Here is a 19,260-nt window from a genome sequence, read left to right on the forward strand (position 1 = left end):
AGTAGCAACGAAAGTAATTTTATGGTTGGGGATTACCACGACATGAGGAACTATATTAAAGGGTCGCGGCATTAGGAAGGTTGAGAACCATTGTTCTAGATCTTCAGTCCCATGGAGGGGTATAACTTGTCCACAGTGCCTAAAACATTTTCTGGCATATAATGCAACTAAAATAATACCAGGCATCTGGTTTCCACCTTTAAGACCATTTAAGCACAGAGCCTCCTCACCTAAAAGAAACAAACTGATAGCCAACAATGGCGGCCTCAGAAAGGAATGTAAATCTTTACCTAAGACATATTTACAATGTACAACACACAGTAAAACTACCTAAAAATTCTCTTGATATCAGCCCAAGATTTCCTCATTCAAAACACAGCCTAAATCTTTCTTCACTCTTTCCCCCAAATCTAGTTATCTGCTGATGGTCCCAGCCCTTTTTCCTTCTGCATTTACTCCTTTCAATTCTTCTCTCCACCCATTTGTAGCTCCACCAACCATCAGCCTGAGGCCAAGGTGACAAAGACTGAATTTTGCTTGGAAAGCAGAGGGGGAGGAAGGGATATTTTGACTTACAAGCTTTTTGGGGGTCTTCGTCTCAGAATAATAGTAATCATAAATGCACATTTATTGAGTATTTACTGTGTAGGAGGCATCTTACTAAATGCTTACTATGTTATCCTTACAACGATCCTGTGAGCCTGATACTATTATTTTCCTATACTTTGGAAGAACATTTGCCCCAGGTGACACAGCTAGGAAGCAGGAGAGCTGTGATTTGAAGGCAGAGTCAGCACTAAAGTGTTTCCACAGCAGACACTTAGTAAACATTACTTGAATGTATAGACAGGGTCCCAGCTAGGCAGCAGCTTGGAGACTGGCAAGGCAAAGGGTATCACAGCAATTTCTCTGATTAATTTATCATAAGAACATGTTGAAGCTTTATTTCAAAGTTGCTTAAAGAGGTTTTAAGAAGTCAGTTCAACAACTTAGAATATGAAAAAAAATGTGGTTAGATAACATTGGTAGGCCAGGTACCTGGTCATTAAATCTGCAACAAGGCTTATTTAGTGAGGCAGGTAAATCTAATTTCCCAGAAGGGACTCTTCATCTCATTAAAGTTGATCAGAAAATTACTCATATGTTTTATGAGAAATGCTTCCCAGAAGGGGCCACTCCTCACACCAGAACACACAGCTCTCCCAGCTAGGGATTGGAATCATTTTCTTTCACAGAAGCATTTCTCAACCTCAGCACTATAGAAATTTGAACTGAATAACTCTTGGGGGTGGGGCTATCCTGGGTACTATTGTAGGATGCTCAGAGCAACCCTGGCCCCTATGCAGAAGATGCTAGCTAGTGGCGGCCCCTCCTCCTCGTTGTAGTAACAAAAAATATCTCCACATATTGCCAAATGTCCACCAGGGGGCAAAAATACCACCTACTGCGCCCCACTAAGAACCACTGCTCTAGACCCTTGATCCTCAAAGCTTGGTCCATGGATCAATGGCAGCATCCTTTTGCAGGTTTGCTAGAAAAGCACAACATCAGGCCCACCCCTGACCTCCTGAGTCAGAATCTGCAGTTTAACAAGACATCCAACAAGTGCTTGCTTCTGGGTCAGTTGTCCTCAACTGTGGCTGCACATCAAAGGCCTGGAGAGGTTTAAAAATATATACTTATTTAAAAAAAAAATACTGATCCCGGAGCCAGATACTGTGACATCATTGGTTTGGGGCAACCTGGGCTTTGGGAGTTTTAAGAACTCCCTAGGTGACTCTAATGTGCAGCCAATTTGAGCTCCTGTTCTGGGTGGTTACAATAATATCTCACAACTTTGAGTGATTTACAATACCCTATAAACAAGACTCCACATTTTCAAAGTGATGCTTCTTCCCTTTACGTGAACATATTTGGTTTTTGATCTGCTATCACTTTTTAAAAAGTTACTGATTTGAGAGAAAGAGAAAGAGAGGAAGAAAAACTGAAGGAAGAGGAGGAGAAAAGAGGAGTTGATTTATGTATGTGCCCTGACCAAGGATTGAACCTGCAACCTTGGCGTATCAGAACAATACTCTAACCAACTGAGCTACCTGCCAAGGGCAACTTCCTCTCACCTTTAAAAAAAAGATTTTATTTTTATTTATTTGTAGAGAGAGAGGAAGGGAGGTAGAAAGAGAGGGAGAGAAACATCAATGTGTGGTTGCCTCTCGTGAACCCTCAACCAGGGACGTGGCCTGCTACCCAGGCATATGCCTTGACTGGGAATTGAACTCGTGATCCTTCAGTTTTCAGGCTGGTGCTCAATCCACTGAGCCACACCAGCCAGGGCTCCTATCACTTTTAAGATGATAAAATTAAAGTCCTTTAATAATGGTTTCAAAAGTTAATATTTATCTATAGGTAACTAATGGTTGGAATGATTTTGGGGAAAAAAAATGAAGTCATTGATTAAACTTCCCCAGATAGAATTTCAAAGAGGTAAGAGCTATCAAAATCATTACACAAAACTTTGCTAATTAAAAAAATTCTGCACTTGAAAAAACATTAAATAGAAAACTTTATCAAGAAAATTGTTTTGCATGAAATGTACAATTATGTAAAGAGCCCATGCAAATTGGGAAGCAAAACATTAACACCTTAATAGATAAATAAAGGAAATGAGCTCACAATTCTCAAAAGTGGATGTGTAATTAGCAGAGAAGCATGAGAAAATGTATAGCCTCACTAGTAATCAAAGGGATGCTCAATGAAACAGCGTTATCAATTTTCCTCTTATAAAACTCAGAGATTAGTGGGAAAATGATATGAAACAGACTCTTGCTCATTCTCTCAATAGATATTGAGTGTGTACTGTATAGCAGGTGTTATGCTGGCCTGGATGATGAGGGCGTGGGGCTTTGTAAGTGGAGAAAAGCCCAACCCACTTAGGCCTTGATGGAACCCATCTGAAGAAAATGTTCATGTGGAAAAAGTTTTGTTAATTTATGATAGCACAATTGACTAAGAACTTAAGTGTCCAATAAAAGGATTTGATTAAAGTAAACTCTGGTGTAGCCATTTGATAAAACAAACTATTTGTGACACGATGAATGATAAATGAAAAAAAGAATACAAATGGTAGAACACTGGAAAAATGGTTTAGTGGTTGACTAAATTTTGAAAATTCTACATCGTCCCCACACCCAACAGACAATATGCATTTGGACACTTAAAGCTCCAAGGAGCCCTAAAACTAAGAAAAGAGCTTAAGCCAGTATTTCTCAACTGATCTGACCATGAAAGGTTTCTTTCTTATCCTCCCATCCTCTCCCTTTCTTTCAAAAATGAAACTTGTTTTATCATCTCTTGGAACTACTTTTTCTCAAACAAACAAACAAAACCTTGAAGATATGCTGGCATATACAGTAGTATTTAAGAGCTATGTAAAAATAAAAGCTATACATAGGTATATACATATGAAAAAAATATCAACCTGTTCACTTAAGATTTGTGTATTTTACTCTATAAATATTAAAAAGAAACCTTGCTAAAATTGGGGAAGGCATGACATTTTAAAAAATTAAATTTTGGTGTTCAAGTACAAGAATGTTAAGTCAAATTATTGACACACTGCAGATATATTTCCATGTATCACTTGTTCATACAAGGTGGCTCTAATATCTTGTCAATATGTACAGATTACTTATGCCCACTTTTATATGTAAGAGTTTAGTGTAGGGGAAAGAGCCCCAGACAGGCTTTAAATCCAGGACTAGCCATTAACTATCTATGTGACCTTGGACAAGTAGCTCAGCCCCCTGAACATTAATTTCCAAATTTCTAAAATGAGTAGAAATACTGAAGCTCTAGTTCCATTAATCTTTGAAAATAGTTTTACTATTTTAGAATATTATAAAGCTTTATAGTTAGTTATATCATTGCCTGATGGTGCATCAAAGACCAGGTTTTATTGGATTCTGAGTCTTTGGATTACTCACTACCATCATTGTTACTATGAAAACAAACAAACAAATGAGCAAAGTCAATCAGCTGTAAGGTGATCACCATGACAATATGCTTTCTTGGAGGCCTTATTGGAAAGAGAGACAGGGATGCCTACATTTGTTTTATAGGTTCTGTTAACTTTATGTCAAGGGATTGGTTTTCCATTTGGATGTTCCAGAACACTTGGCTGACACAGACTGTTGCTAGACAGTTCTAAGAGGATGCTGGGTATTTCTGGTCTAAGCACCATTGTCTTTAGGTCTTGAATGCACAGAGCCTACACAATATAGAAGGGTTTCACTATCTTCAGAAACTCTGAGAACTTCCTAGTTAAGACAGAAATCTGCTTGACTTGTTTATCCCTTTGTCTACCTCTGGGTGTTATTCAGCTCTGCTTTGCTAGGGAAGTCTTGGGTCAGTGTTCCCCCAGGGAAGCCAGTGGCCCCTTTACAAACAGGGAGCTCTATGTTCTGATGGATGGAGAGAAATTGACCACAAAACCAGGATCTGTCAGTGGTCTTGATTATGCCCCTTTCTCCAACAAGATCTCCCCAAATTCAGTGTTGTCTCAGCCCCTAGCCCCCAGATCTTCCTTGATATCCCATACAACAAATTCTGACTACAGTAGGATTAAAAACCCTTTTGAAGTTATTTTAATGAATTTGACTTGGACATGCAACTTGCCTTTGCCTTAAAGTGACTTAAATTCTCCACACCCAGCACATAACACTTCTTGAATCTCGATTTCAGGTGCAAAATCCCCTCCCCCAAATGTACTGCTCTTTGTGACTCTCATGCCTTTCCTGCTTTTAGTAGATATAGGTTGAAACATTTCAGTTTTTATGTTAGCCACTGAAGACTTCATGTGCACAAAAGCCACTTTTGGTGGATGTTCTACAGTTTAAGAAAAGTGTTTAAAGTTTTCACTTAGCATTTTCTTCCTTTTATGTTCTGAGTGGCTAATTGGGATACCAGAAAGAGTTCTAAGTTTGGAGTTGCCTGGATGCAATTCCAGGCTGTGTACTTTCTGTCTTTTGACGTTGGTGTGTGAGGTTCCATAGGAGCCGTATTTGTAGCTTGCTCTGCCTTCCCCATCATGTGATCATGATGAGTGCATGGGACAATGTATGTGAATGTGCTTCATAAACTGGAGGATTCCATAAATGCCATGTAACAAACACCAAAGCTTCAACCAGTCTGCTCTGGGTGAATGGCCAGCTGTTGCATATGGAACTGGACAGAACATGAGGCACAGCCTTTCTCTCGACTACTTTAAGTGTCACTGTGTTTATGGCTCTATGATTTAGCACCATGTAGGAGGAAATAATCCTTGCACTGCCCCTGAGAGTACGGTGAAAGGACCAAATGCAGACAAGTGTTGAGTGGAGTCTATTTCCTAACTGATGTATGTGGGGCCACGGCTGCTCTGAGTAACACAGCTATAAATGGGTCATGGCAAGGCATAAGTATCACATGCTCCTCAGCCTGGACTTAGGGTGACACAGGCAGATATTTGGTGTATCACCCCTTCACCAGCCAAGGTGAGCCTTTCCCAAACTAGGAGTGGGGCTTCTGCGTCTTTTTGTTTTGGATACAAAAGGTGTCTGGGGTATCTGGAGGGTGACTTTTCAGCAGGGTGCCTTGCATTCCCCTTCATTCTCTCAAATGTCCCCTGTAGGAGAACAGGACACAGGAGAACAGCTGACATCTGGTGTCTAGGCAGCACAGCAGTGTGGCCTGGGATACTGCCCAACACACTTGCATTCCAACAACCTGACAAACAAGTGAGCTTTCCAGCCTGAGCAATTTTAGCTCTGGATCCCTTCCCATTGTTCCCATTTCTAAATTTGAGCCCTGACCCAGGTCTCTGGATTCCTGGTTTCTTGTATTTCAGTAACATACAACCACTCTGAGTACACACTGAGTCCTACAAGGACAAGGAGAGAAATACTAGTCCTCTGGGGGGCTTTGCACTTCTGGAAGGACCCTGTGCGACCTTATCCATCAGCAGTGTCCTGTGTGCCAGGTTGTTGGGCCCTTTGGAATTCTTCTGGGACCTGGGAGGGACAGGGCAGCTGGGGGTGGGTGCAGGGTGGTCTGCAGAACGTGAACTGCAATGACTCCTCAATGCCCTCTGCTGCCTCCTGCCTGGCTCCTTCTACAAGGAAGAATCGGGTTAACTTTGTAGATTAAATGAGGTAACAGTATAAAGTCAGTTCCTGGCACATAGTAGATATTCAAAACCGGCAACATCACCATCAGCTAGCTGTTCCTCCACCCCCACGCAGAGCACAGGCTGATGGTACTGTCCCAGCACCCCTGCCCCCACTTTTGGCCATGTTCTCAGGCTTCCCTCGGCTCACAGGCACAGTGAGCAAAGGGGAAGAACACTGTTCCTGTGGGCCAGTACAGCATCAAGAATTCCATGCCTTTTCTTTTTCCGAACAATACAACTACCTCGGTGGTCTGGGAGAACTGGATAAAGGTTTCTCTATATTTTGAAAGTCAGAGAGATCTACAAGCTGAACCAATAATGAGGAACATCTTAGGGCTTTTAAACAGTCACTGAAAAGTTATTGTGAATGGCTTATCCTAAATTTCTTAGTATAACTATAAAGTCACTACCTGGGATAGATATGTAATGGTCAAAGTCCGTATCAAAGCTGTTATAGAAATGGTTCTCATTTCTGGGTTGAAGATGGTGCTTCACAGTCTGGTCACTTCTCAGAGAAAAAAATTACACCTCCTAGAACATGCTTAAGTGACAATTTGCAATGAATCATCACCCCTTCCATGCCGCTCAGAGAAGCTGACGGAATGTCTTGGCTTCAAGGGCAGCTTGTCTTGGCCTCTCATGTAGCTCAACACTGGCCATATGTCACCCAGGACAGTGACCGTAGCAGTAAAACAGCTTGAGTACACACATAGCCATGATGGGGCTATGGCTGGGGCCTAGGGCAGACCTGAAAGAACTGTGGGGATGTAGGATATCAAATCAACACTTCCAATTTACTGCATTGGTGGCTCCTTGCTCATTCCTGCTGCCTCATGTTGAAGCATGTGGGTTTGGATGTAACTCTAACTCCAGTTCTTGTCCTATTCTCATTTCTCCAGTGGTCTAACTCATCAGCCCTCAGGCTCTTGCTACGTGTCAGGTGCTATGATAGGCAATGGAATGTAAAAATGAATAACACATGCTTATACCCCTCAGAAGGTCACAGCCTTGTGGCAAAACAACTATGGCAGGAGAGCTATGAAGGAGAGATTATGCATATTGGCAAATAATTACAATGCAGCATGTTACAATGCAGCATGGAGGAATAAAAAGTTATAAGCAAACAGGGAGAGGCCTGAAGGTTCTTGTTCATGATACAGAAGCAGAAAAGTGACCAGCAAACTCAGTGCAGAGTGTATGAGATAAAGAGCTCAGAGAAAGGCCCACATGGTGGACCGGAATGAGGCTATGGAGTTGCTGTTCGACAAAATGCATTTCACCTGGAAATTCTGGATTGGGAAGGAGGTGGTATCTTGCTTCCTCTTGGTGACTGGCATGGAGTAAAAATTGAGTTTCTAAAAAAAAAAAATTCTAGAGAAATATAAGAGCCTGTGCTGACCGCTGATGATAAGATTTTTCAGTTCTGTAATCACTTCTTACCTTTCCCTCTAATTTGAGAACCACCCAAACGTTCCCTGTTAGTGGAATGGAAGAAGCCCGAGTTAGGGCACTTGAGTTCAAATCCTAGCTTTGAGACTTTGAGCTACTCACTTTGCTTTTTTAACCTCTATGTATTTCATCTCAGCAATGAGTATAACACAAACTGCATCATAGCAATGCCGCGAAATGACACAATGGGCTTTGTAATATCTAAAGAAATACACAGGACAACACAGCTTTCTAAAAGACCTCTGCTGTAGAAATCTCCTCAGGGATCAGTCGCCAAAACTGGGTCCCATGCTGCCCTCGCTATAAGAGAGCCTGGGAAGTAGTATTTGGTGACTAGTCTTTGTAGTAAAGAGCAAGGGAAAAGGTGACTGTGGGTGGATATGGAGAGAGTAATGTCACAGTGTCTGCCACAGCAGGGGTGACCCTTGTCTGTGAGTTTCTTTTCTTCAGTCATTTGTAATAAAAAAAAAAAAGTGAGAATTCAATGTGTTAAAAAAAAGTCCAATCTGTTCACCTAAGGAATCACACACAATGAACAGACACGAAGGAAAAAGGGAAAACAAATGGGTAAATAATGTCCAATGATCCCTGACTGTTAAGAGCTTTTAATTGAAATGGCATACCAATTAGCTATTGATGCACAACCAAACACCCTCAAATCCAATGGCTTAAAACAAAATCATTTCTTATTCTGGCTCATTTGTTTGGGGCTCAGCTGGTCTAGACTGGGACCACTTACACATCTGTGGCAGCTGGGGGCTTTGGGCTAGATGGGGCTTGGTTGGGACACTTTAGCCAGGATGACTCTGCTCCACATGTTTCAAGTCCTTCTGGGATCAGCAGACCGGCCTGGGCATATCCTGCTCACGGCAATGTCAGAGGCACTGGAGAGTAAACAAACCATGTCATACCTCTTGAGGCTTAGGTTCAGAACTGGCACACCATCACTCTGGCCTCGTTGTGTTGGTTGAACAAGTCACGTGGCCAAACTCAGAGATGAGGAATTGTACACCCTCCCCGCCCCCCACTACCACCCCACAATAGCAGGATAGTAAAAGGTGCCATGGCCACAGAGATGAATACAGGGAGGTGTGCAGAGCTGGAGCCATGGTTGCAAATTGACCACAAGCACCGAAGGTCTTGCAAAGTCATGAAAATAAGGTGAGCATCATACTTGAATCCTTCAGAAGGAAGCCATCCTAATATAGTTGGGAAGTACTTAAATCAACAGAGCCAAAGTTCAAGGTCACAGTTTCTATTCATAGTTCACTTTACATTCATGGAATTGAGAGATGAAGTGTCCAAGTTCAATTTTGACTTGTACCTATCATACTGATTTATAAGCTGCCCCTAAGGATATCTCATGAAAACTAAGCTAATGCTTTCTTTGGTTTCTCTTTTGCAGGCTTGATGTGAAGAACTGAAGAGGAAGAGAATGGATTAAAATGAAAATAGCTCACTAAAAATTTTATATATTTGTATGAAGATTATGAACCTCCTGAATGTCTGAGACTCTACCAGAAATGTCCTGTTTGTACATTTACATCTCTTCCTTCTAGTTGGCTGCCTTCTTACTTTAATTTATCTTCATGTTTGGCACCTTTCAGAACAAATAGTTCAAGAATTTACCTCTTGGAAGGTGTAGTTTGGGGAGCGATATGATTTTACGAAGAGGGATATGGCAATATGCATTAACAGTGATTTTGATTGGAAGCTCTCTAAGCTACTTTCCACACTATTTTGGTCATTATTTGGAATGTATTTTAGCTCTTCACCTTCTAAATTATGTCAATAAACTTTTTATGAGTTCAAGTAAATATTCAAATAAATATAAAATATGAATCAAGACTAAATTAATTTTCATATCTTTAGAGAGCTACATAGTCCCCCACATGGAGAGAAATGAGCTGTTAGAGCCAACCAAACCTCACATTGCCTAAGTGAGGGGCTGCTCATCCTGAATTATTGGGTCCTTGGGTAAAACTATAGCTGACTGATCACTGCAAATGAAGTTAAATATTGCCTGAGAAACTGGAGGCATCATTGATATTCCTCCTCCAAGGATAAACTTTATCATGAGTGCATTGTAACTCCATAGAGGCTTAGAAATTCCCTCTTCCCAGATGGAACATAGAGTTCATCACAAGGCACAATCAAATAAAGTTGAGGGATTAGAACAAAAGAGACAGACAGATCATACCTTAGTTGTCCTAAGAAAGAGGAACCGTGTCTTCTGCTGCTAACATGGAGAGTCTCTATGAAATTTAATCAATGGCCAACATGGTCACAACCAAAAGGAATCACCCATTACCCTCTAAAGTCTTTTCATCTTCCCAGATCACCGCGCAACTTCATATTATGAAGATTTGAGGGACCAGGTTCTCAGGACCACAGTGTTTTAAACAGAAGGGTGTCTCCGACTTGGTATACAGAGACCCCAACACCATGACTTTTATCCTTTTCTCAGTGCCTGCAATTAAAATAAATCAGATCTACTTCTAAACATCCCAAGCAAAAATGAGTCTTTAGCTTTTCTGTTTCACAGAGATCAGTTTCCCAAAGCAAGACTATCACTGCACACATGTGACTGACTGCAAATTCAGTGGTTCCTGAAAGGTTTAGGTTTTTCTGAACAGGCACCCATCTAGTCATAGGTTCCAGACATACTGCTGGGATGTGGCTTAGCCTGGTGATCTAAATCTAATATAGATGTACAGGGTGGGGAATATCAATTAGAACCAAATATGCCAGCTTGATCACCTGTCAGCAAAAGCAGGTTCTAAATACTAGAGCATTGGTTGCCTTGGGCCATTCTGTGCCTTCCTTACAAGTGGAGTTGGGCAGGATTACAAAATTTACATCAATGTTCCCTTGCTTTATATATAAATAAGTCCATATTCAGTTTCAAAATTAAATCCTGGTTTAATGTTATAAAACTGTCCTTGTATTTTAATGCAGTCCCGTAAGTCATATTTGCAGCATAATACAGACCAGAATTAGACAAATTAAATAGATTTTTGAGAGTTTTATATTTAATATGTATTTTTTGTTGTTGTTAATGTTCAAATTCACTGTGTATTGGATTTAACAAGTTCTATAGCCCATCGTTTGTTGGACAATACATATAAGAAAAGACAGTTTATTTTAAATGAAGTTATAATACTAAAAATTCATATTTCATGCAAAATGGCTCTTAAAAAACCTATACATCACATTGAAACAGCCTGATTTTTCTTATTGGTTTGTAAACAACCAATTATCATGTAACTTTTTCATGAAGGAAAGCAAGGTACAAGTAGTTGAAGGTTCATTGGTGGGGGGAGAGAGAGAGAGAGAGAAATATAAACAACACTGATTTGAGTATTTATGGTAAAGCATAAGGTACAACAGCCAGTTCATAGCACATGTGCTATAACCAGTACCAACTATAAGATACTCCACTGACAGCTGAGGATCTGAGTACAATTCAACAGTCATCCTGTCCACACGGCCTGGCCACCTTCTCCATGACAGGCTCTGTGCTAAGTTCTGGGAGGAACACAGCACATTCAGCCAGACAATCAGTTTCCTTCAAACACCCTCACCTTCCCTCTCCAACTCTCCCACCATCCCCTCCCCAGCACAGGATTTTTCTTATGTTGTGTTTGAGGTACCAATGAAAGAAGTCCCCACAGGGTACAGGACTGTGTGGGGCACGTGAAAAGCTTCTCCCTTTGGAGCACAGGCCATCTGGGATAAGCAAGGCTCTCCAGAACCTTCTCAATCACTCATATTGTAAAATCCTTACATTTCAAGAGCACAGATTGGAACGTTTAGCTTTCCTCTTCCTGAGTAGGTGAATGACACAGTAGAATTTTAAAAGTTAGGCCCAGGGCATGAGCAAGGGGGATAATTATCCAAATGTAGCCCTCATTTTTCACTACAGCAGTCAGAAAATTTACAAAAGGCCTTCCATTATGATTAGGCCCATATGAGGACCTCCACTAATTAAAATGTACCATCCTGTGAAACCCCCTCTCCTCATTCTTGGGCTGATGTAGAATTAGGGTCCTCCCTCCAAGATAAAACATAGAAAGGTTCATGAGGAAGAGAACAGGACTCATTGGATTCAAGGACTACAGGTTGATCAATTAAAACTAGTTCCCTTTGAAGGCCTGTGGCATTATCTCACTGCTTTGCAACCTAACTTGAAACAGAGATTGCCTTTAATTTGGTAATTAATGCTCCCTTGGAATTTTTAACTTGATGCTCAATATTTGCATCACTGTGGCCCACAGATAGTTCTTTGCCTCACAGACCATTAATGAAAAGGAGAGGATTTATTGTCATAACATTCAGACATGATCGTGTGTTCAGTCAATAAGCCATGCTCAGAGCAAACATTAAGGATAGTGTGACCTGCCAGCATGTCTCTAGGCAAAGAAAACTCTTAGAGCTCATACATTGAGTTTCTTTTTCCTCTAAGCAAGTGGCTAAACCTGCTTAGACCCCACACTGAAGGCGAATCATACTGTCAAAAAATATGCAGATTATAAAAGAGGGGATTCAGCTATAAAATAAGATTACAGCCTTAACAATATCAGCACTGAAAGGTATTGTTCAGAGGAAGAAAAACAACCTCAATTTAAGCAGTCATTTTCATATTCTTGGCCTCATATTCTTCAACCCTATGTTTGTTTATTATAGGAGAAAAATAACTCCCATAACATTTGACTTCTCTGCAAAATAATTCAGTACCACGCCCGAGTAGAAGAGACCATGCTATCAGATAATAATGCTCTTTTTTTTTTTTTTTTTTTTTTTTTTTAATGAACAGCACTTTCTTGGTTCACTGAGGATATATTCAAATACAGATTCCAGAAGGAAAGGGGATTTTCTCCTTGGGCTTCAGAGGCCTGCAGAGGAGCTGCAAAGCAAAAGGAGGTCTGCATCTAAACTCTAATTTTCAAATCTAATCACAAGTTGGGCAGAGTGATGGGGAGTGTTAGGTTTGTGCCTGGAAGAAGGGAGGGGTCAGGTGGACCAGTTCAAAGCCTTTATTGAAGGATGTCCAAGCAGGTGGGCTGAGTCTGAGCAGACAACTGCAGCAAGGGAAGGGGTAGAGGGACTTTTAAGGGCATGGAGCAGACCCCAAGGGGGAATGGGTCACCCTGCTGGTCAGCTCCAGAGTCCAGGATGTCCTCTGGTTAGGTATGGTTGCTGTGGAAACAGAAAGTCCAGGAGATTTATGGCCCTTGCTCCTGGGAAACGCTCAAGGGGAGAGAAACCAGGTCTCAGCAGGATGCTGGCTATACCTCAGTTGCCTCTGACAATAGGGAACTTCGTGATCAGGTACATGGCCAGTGATGGATACTCTCTTTGTTTTAGCGCAGGTGTTGGCTCAAGTCCTGAGAGACTGCAGGCCACAGTTCCTAAGAACAGTGACCACTGACCATAGCCTGTTTTGCAAGTCCTGACATAGATGTCAGGTTTCAGGGTGGGCAACATGGATCTCTCGTTCTAACAGAGAGGAGGTACTGACAGGATTTTACCTTGGTTGCAGGTTGCTTCTGTTCTTTAGACATACCAAACGGGAGCTCTAGTCTTCTCTGGAAACTATTCCTGCTTCTTAACATTGCTCACACACCTATGGTGCACCAGACAAGACAGGGTCCTAGAGGAATTTCTGTTCAGAAGCATTTTGAAATACACCAACATTCAGTTCAATCGCCCACACAATCTCCACTACCTTACAGCTAATGACAGGATTCAGGCAAAAAAAGGTTGGGGAAAGGTTTTATGCTTTATTTCTAGTTTTGTTTTGCTTTGTTTTGTACTTTGTCTTCTGGCTCCAGCCATACACAGAAAGAATCTTGGGGCTTAGGCACTCGTCACTCTCCTCACCTAGCCAGAGCTGAGTTTTTCTGCATTCAGTGGGAAGTGACAGACATTTGAAGATGTCAGGGGAAACATCTGAATATCTAGAGGGAAGAACGCTGAGCAGGACATGGACATTTCCTATACTGTATTGGAAATTAGGCCTTGGTTAGTGTCCTAAAATAATATGGGTGAATCCAACTTTATTATTATAATTTCTTTAAAATGGAGCACTGCATTTATTTCATTTTGCAGGAAAGGAAATGGGCATAGCTCTTCCTAGTGATTAAACAATACCTATGCATAGACCAAGATGCCTTAGACTTAAAAACAAACAAACAAAGAAAAAACAAACACCAAAAATCCCTATGCCCAAATTTATTCTTTTCCAAATCTTGATAATGATGGCTGAGAAAGGAGAGGGTAAACTGTATTTGGAGCCCAGGCAAACCATACACATATAGGTTGGGGTATTTTGAAGGAGAATAGAGCCAGGAGAGATGTCCCTTAATGAGAGACCCACTGGGCTCCAAACTCTATAGTTAGATCCTAGTCAACTGCTGGGACCCCCAACCCATAGACTCAACATTTTGGCCCTATCTTACTTATTGCTTGCTTATTTCCCTAGACTTTTCTCAGCATGGTTTCTTTACCAGCTTGGGAAAGGAATGCCCTTCCCCCTGTTGCTCTGGAACCTTTCTGTCTGGAAAACAGGACTCTGGCTATAGCTATACCAAACTGTGCCTTAATTTCCTTGGAGAGCATGCTTTCACCAGAGGCTTTACCAATATGTGCTACCCTGGAGTCGTTTGTTACTTTTGGCCCTGGTTATAAAGGATAATGCCTATTGCTGGCTGAAAAATAAACCGTGGGAATTGGCATGTATTTCAATGAGAGGTCATAGATAACAGCACTGGCAATGGCTCATTGTATCCCCCAGAACTTTCGTTTAAAGGCCAAAGAGAGGCAATGATCTCTAGCAGATGCACCATTAGGCAAGACCTACATCTGAAAGCTTTGTTGATTCAGACACTCAGTAATTAAGTTGTGGGCCACTGAGCACATTATCTGTAATCAAACATGTCCCTGATCAGCGATTAGATAGGCAAACACGTGATCTCATGGTCTCCGCTGAAGGATGGTTATGTAACAATCTCTTTGCCTCAAACATCATGGTTATTTGCCAACTTTTGATCCCAGTAAATATTTAAGTTGAAATCACTTGCTGTGCTTCTGGGAATCAGATTTTTAGGACAAGTGACTCTTCCTTGGGAGACTTGATGCATTTGACCTAATTATTGATGTGTTGGGAACTCTAGAGACCCAGACACAAGGTGGGTGGGTACATGAGAGGTAGGAGCTGCAAAAACTGTCTGAGGGGCAGCTCTGTGTCACATGACTTTACCCAGAGACATGTCAAAGAATGTCTGTTTTTAAAGTTCAGAGCTTTCTTGCTGCATAAAAGGTAGTAAAGAGAAAGGTGTGTAGGAGGGAAGGAGGGAGGGAGGGAGACAGAATGACAAGGAGAAAATGAGAGGGGGAGAGAGGGGAAGGGAGAGGAGAGAAAGTGCACTTCCTTCTAGAGTCTGTGGGGTCACTGAAGAACATTCTGTGGCTTCTCTGTGCTGTGGCTGAGCAGGGCAAGGCTATTTGTTTCATGCATAACCAAATACTCATCATCTATTTTCTTCTGAAGGATAAAGAGGATGCATGAGGGCTTTCAAGTGCATGTGGCCTGGCCACACAAGGACTAAAAGATAATCTGGCTTGGGGTGACCTGAGCCATCTAAATGTCACATAGCCTTGATGCACATGTGACCTGGAACTGCCCTGGGTGACTCAGGCACCTGCCCTTTCTTAATCCCCTATTTGCTCTCCTTACTCCAGTGAGATTAACACAGCCACAGCCCACAGAATAGCTCGAGCAGCCCTCCCTCTAGCACTATGGTTCTGCATGCAGTTAAGAGTTTGGTTTCTGAATTCAGACTGAGCTACATTTAAATCCTAGCTACTCTATTAGAACGATGAATAATCACTTAAAATGCCATATGTGCTTTCAAAACTAAACCTACAGCCAAATCAATAGGCAATGAACCTCAATCCAGCACAGGGCCAGACATTATTGGAGGAGAGAATACTACATTGTGGAGTCTCTTCATCGAGACACTTTCAAAGCTGAGTTTTGATGAGTATAGTGGAGGGCTATATTGAGGGTCATATTTGATGAATATATGGAGAGCTAGGCAAAACTTACCAACAATGATTTAAAATAAATCTATATATCTAGCTTTTTAAATCATGATTCAAATTATTTATTTTGACTTAATTTAAACCCCACATAATCCAGATTCCTCTGTCTAAATCAGAAGTAATGATTTAGGCAAATGTTCAGATAGTATGCATATTAATAAGCATTTTTTTTTGTTTGCTCTGTCTTCTTCTCTTTTCCCAGCAGCAGACTCTGAGACAGGATTCAAATAAAGGTAGCTTGTTTGGGCCGAAAGGGAAACACCAGCACAGGACTGGGGAGAAGAGATAAAGGCAGGAAGGCAGAGGTTGTGAAGCAGTTACCACTCTGAGTAACTGGAGCTCAATCTCATAGAGGAAGCTCTGGGAGTCTGAAGAGAACACATGCCCCAGAGTGACCAGAGCTTCATCCGGGGAGCTGGGGCATTGATGCACCAACTCCCCTCCTTCTGTGATTGAGGGCTGCCTGCTGCACCAGCAGGCAAAGTGTACTTTGCAGGAAAATCCCCCCACCCCAACAAAGGAATGCAGTGATCGGCTGGTTGGAAACTGGCTCATGTGCTGAAATGCAGAATCCAAGGGAATATGGGTAAGGGACAGGGCCCTCACAGTTTCTGTGCATAAATGTCCAAAAAATAAAGTTCTTATTGTATAAGCCACCAACTCGTTTTTTACTGAAGATGTGACTGGCTAAGTATGCATTTTACTTCAATTGAAGTGAAGCATTCCTGGTATTTTCCTGCTAAAAATAAGTGAGGGGCAAAACATTTGAATTTGGAAGTGACATACTTTGTTTTTTCCTACAAGGGTACCCATTTTGAAATAGGTTGGTGATGAAAATAATTTAAAAAAAAAACAGAAATTCATAGTACATCCTATGTCAATTAATTTCACAAATATTTCCCCCTCCTGTGCTTTTTCTGAATTACATTTTCATCATATGACATAGAGATAAAGCCAGGGAGGCATATATCTATCTATAGTAAATAAATATAGATCTATATAAATAAATGTATAAATGTATGTAAATATAGATAATACTACATGACTAACATTACTTGCTCTCCACATATAATTAATGTACAAGATTATTATCACTATGAAGGATTGTTTTTATTTTTAAAATAGGTAGGTCCCTAGAAAATCAGTTATTCAGATCCAGATATCTCTTTTCCGTAAAAGCATGTTTTCATCTATTAGGATTTTTTTTTAAAGCTGCAATGAAACTTCCTCATGTTTAATCTCTATGGCCCTAAAGCACCCTAGACTTTATGTCACTCTTATTTTTTGTAAGTCATTGCAAAACTGGACATGACTTGGGGCTTAGGTATCAGTTCAATAAGAAAGCATCCTTGAAAAAATTGATAAAAAGAGTGAAAGAGAAAGAGGACTTAAAGATAATGTGTAATCGACATCAATGATTTCGTAGATTGCAAAGAAAGTAGGCTCTGCAGTGAAAATGGAAAATGAGGTAATTGTATTGAGAAAGAATAGCAAATGGAAGCATCAGCAATGGAAATGTGGTTGAGTAGATTATATGATGTCTTGAGAAGCCCTGAGATTGAAGGGTGGCAAGCAAGTCTTTTCCTTTGATTAGCTTCTACACAATGGTGACTTGGGGGTAATAAGAGCACAGAAAAGGTAGAAAGTAGTTTCTCCACTGGAAAATGTAAAAGTGTCTTAAAAGTGGCAGAGAGAGCTAGATGTCCCCCAATATTCATTCCCTCCCCCTTTCTTGAGTAATAAAGCTTCTAAATTTTAACCAGCTTCATTCATACCCACTTTTTGCCACTAATGGTGCCCCAGTGGGTAAATTCTGGTTAAGGTTCTTTAAGCAAAAGCAGTGCTTATGATTCCTGGGTAAGTATCCCTGAAGGCAGATGTCAGCTACTTCTTTCTTCCCTTTTCCTCTTTCCTCCTAGGTGCAATGCAGATGTAATGGTTGGAGCAGGAGTCGCCATCTTGGAACATGAGGCAAAAGCTATGTGTTGCTAAGAGCCTTGTCCATAGAGTCACCACACTAGACTTGGACTGCCTATATTTCTGAGGAAGGAAAACAAAACCGCTTTCCTGTATTTTTGGGGTTTTGTTAGTCACAGCTGAACCTTATTTTGACTAACATAAAGGCTATTCTTCCATGGAAATAAATATGGGATCCTGTGAGTTATTTGCTGGGATAGATTTTCATTTTTGACCAACAAATATACTCACTTCTTATGTTTAAAGGTTCAGTCATTCTGCACCTCTTCCAGCCTTCCCTCACAGAAAGGACCAACACTTACCTTCATGGAGAGATACAGCTTGGGCACATGCATTAAAGCAGGCCATTTGAGTATGAGAAAAGGAGCATCAGATAGTTAAAATTTATTAGAATTGATTCCAGATTGACAGTAGTGGCCTGCCCACTTAAACAGAAGCAGTGCCTGAGAGAAGACTCAGTCAGTATTGGGCTGACTGAGTGGTATGCTGGTGTCCTAATCAAACTTTTCTATGGCATGATTTGGTGATAGTTCTGCCATATTCACTCCTTTATCTTCAAGCCTCTTTCTAAGACTGTTTCTCCAGCACTCCCACTGAATGTGGGAACTATCCAAAATTTACTGCTTACAGCCATAAACCTCGACTCATATAGAAATTGCTACCTGGGCATGAGTTGCAACAAATAGCCTTAGGAAAATAGGAGCTATCTGGAATAAGTTATTTGTCCTAGTTGGGGCTGAAGGCAGTATTAAGGGGAGGACTCTGGCAGCCACTGGTAAAACAGAAAATAAAATAAAATAATCATCTATAATCACCCAGAATAATATACTCTTTGAAGACTCATTCCTCCTTGGACTGATACATCTCCCTTGGCAGAGTCAAGAGTGAAATCCTCACTCATGAGGTGGGATCGTTTGTCTCCTGGCAGGAAAGAAATGGCAAGCAGCCATTTCCCTCACCTTCCTGCAACACACATGCCATTACCATTATCTGCCTTAAGGCCACTAGGACTAATATCATGGTGCCTTAAACTCCCTTCATTCAACACAAGAAGCCTAGCCCACCATGGCACCCTCATCTGTGCTTCAATTCCACATGGCTCTGCATAGCTCCTTTTTAGTTCTTACTTCTCAGCTCTCCCTAACTCCTTTGAAGTGCTTTCTGTTCCCTTAGTTTGTAATAGGCTTCCCAATATCAATATATTAGGAATATCTAAGAGCGACAGAGGCCAGGGATCACTACTTCAACACCAGAAGCAAGATGTTCATGCTTACCAGAGTGGGAATCAGAAGAGTCTGAGCCACAGGGATCTTTGGCAGTAATGGACTGATCGTGGGATCACCAAGTCTAAAGGTCCTGGGTAGTCTACTAAGGCCCTATTTGACTTTTACTACAACAACAACAACAACAAAACTCCCTATCTTGGCATGTACCCAAAGAGAAAAATACTAAGTTCAGGCTTCTCACCCGGTTCTAAAACCTGAGTCGCCCTACGCTCAGACCAAAGCTCCTTGAATGAAGGGAAG

The 19,260-nt window shown here is 41.2% G+C and overlaps 1 protein-coding gene and 1 long non-coding RNA gene across 4 annotated transcripts in view; one reads left to right on the forward strand and one right to left on the reverse strand.

The window, feature by feature from the left end:
• SMPX (small muscle protein X-linked) overlaps positions 1 to 9,493 on the forward strand; it is a 48,904-nt gene extending 39,411 nt beyond the window's left edge. For both annotated transcript variants that reach the window (XM_090265107.1, XM_090265108.1), the window contains exon 5: positions 9,057 to 9,493. The gene's annotated coding sequence lies outside the window, so the exon portion shown is untranslated. The remainder of the gene's footprint in view (positions 1 to 9,056) is intronic.
• Positions 1 to 19,260, reverse strand: part of LOC149991781 (uncharacterized) — a 66,096-nt gene that overhangs the window by 15,169 nt on the left and 31,667 nt on the right. The gene's annotated exons all lie outside the window — the stretch shown is intronic.

The sequence above is a fragment of the Furipterus horrens genome, unplaced genomic scaffold (genome assembly GCF_987537825.1).
Source record: "Furipterus horrens unplaced genomic scaffold, mFurHor1.1.pri manual_scaffold_17, whole genome shotgun sequence".
In the NCBI taxonomy this organism is placed as follows: Eukaryota; Metazoa; Chordata; class Mammalia; order Chiroptera; family Furipteridae; genus Furipterus; species Furipterus horrens.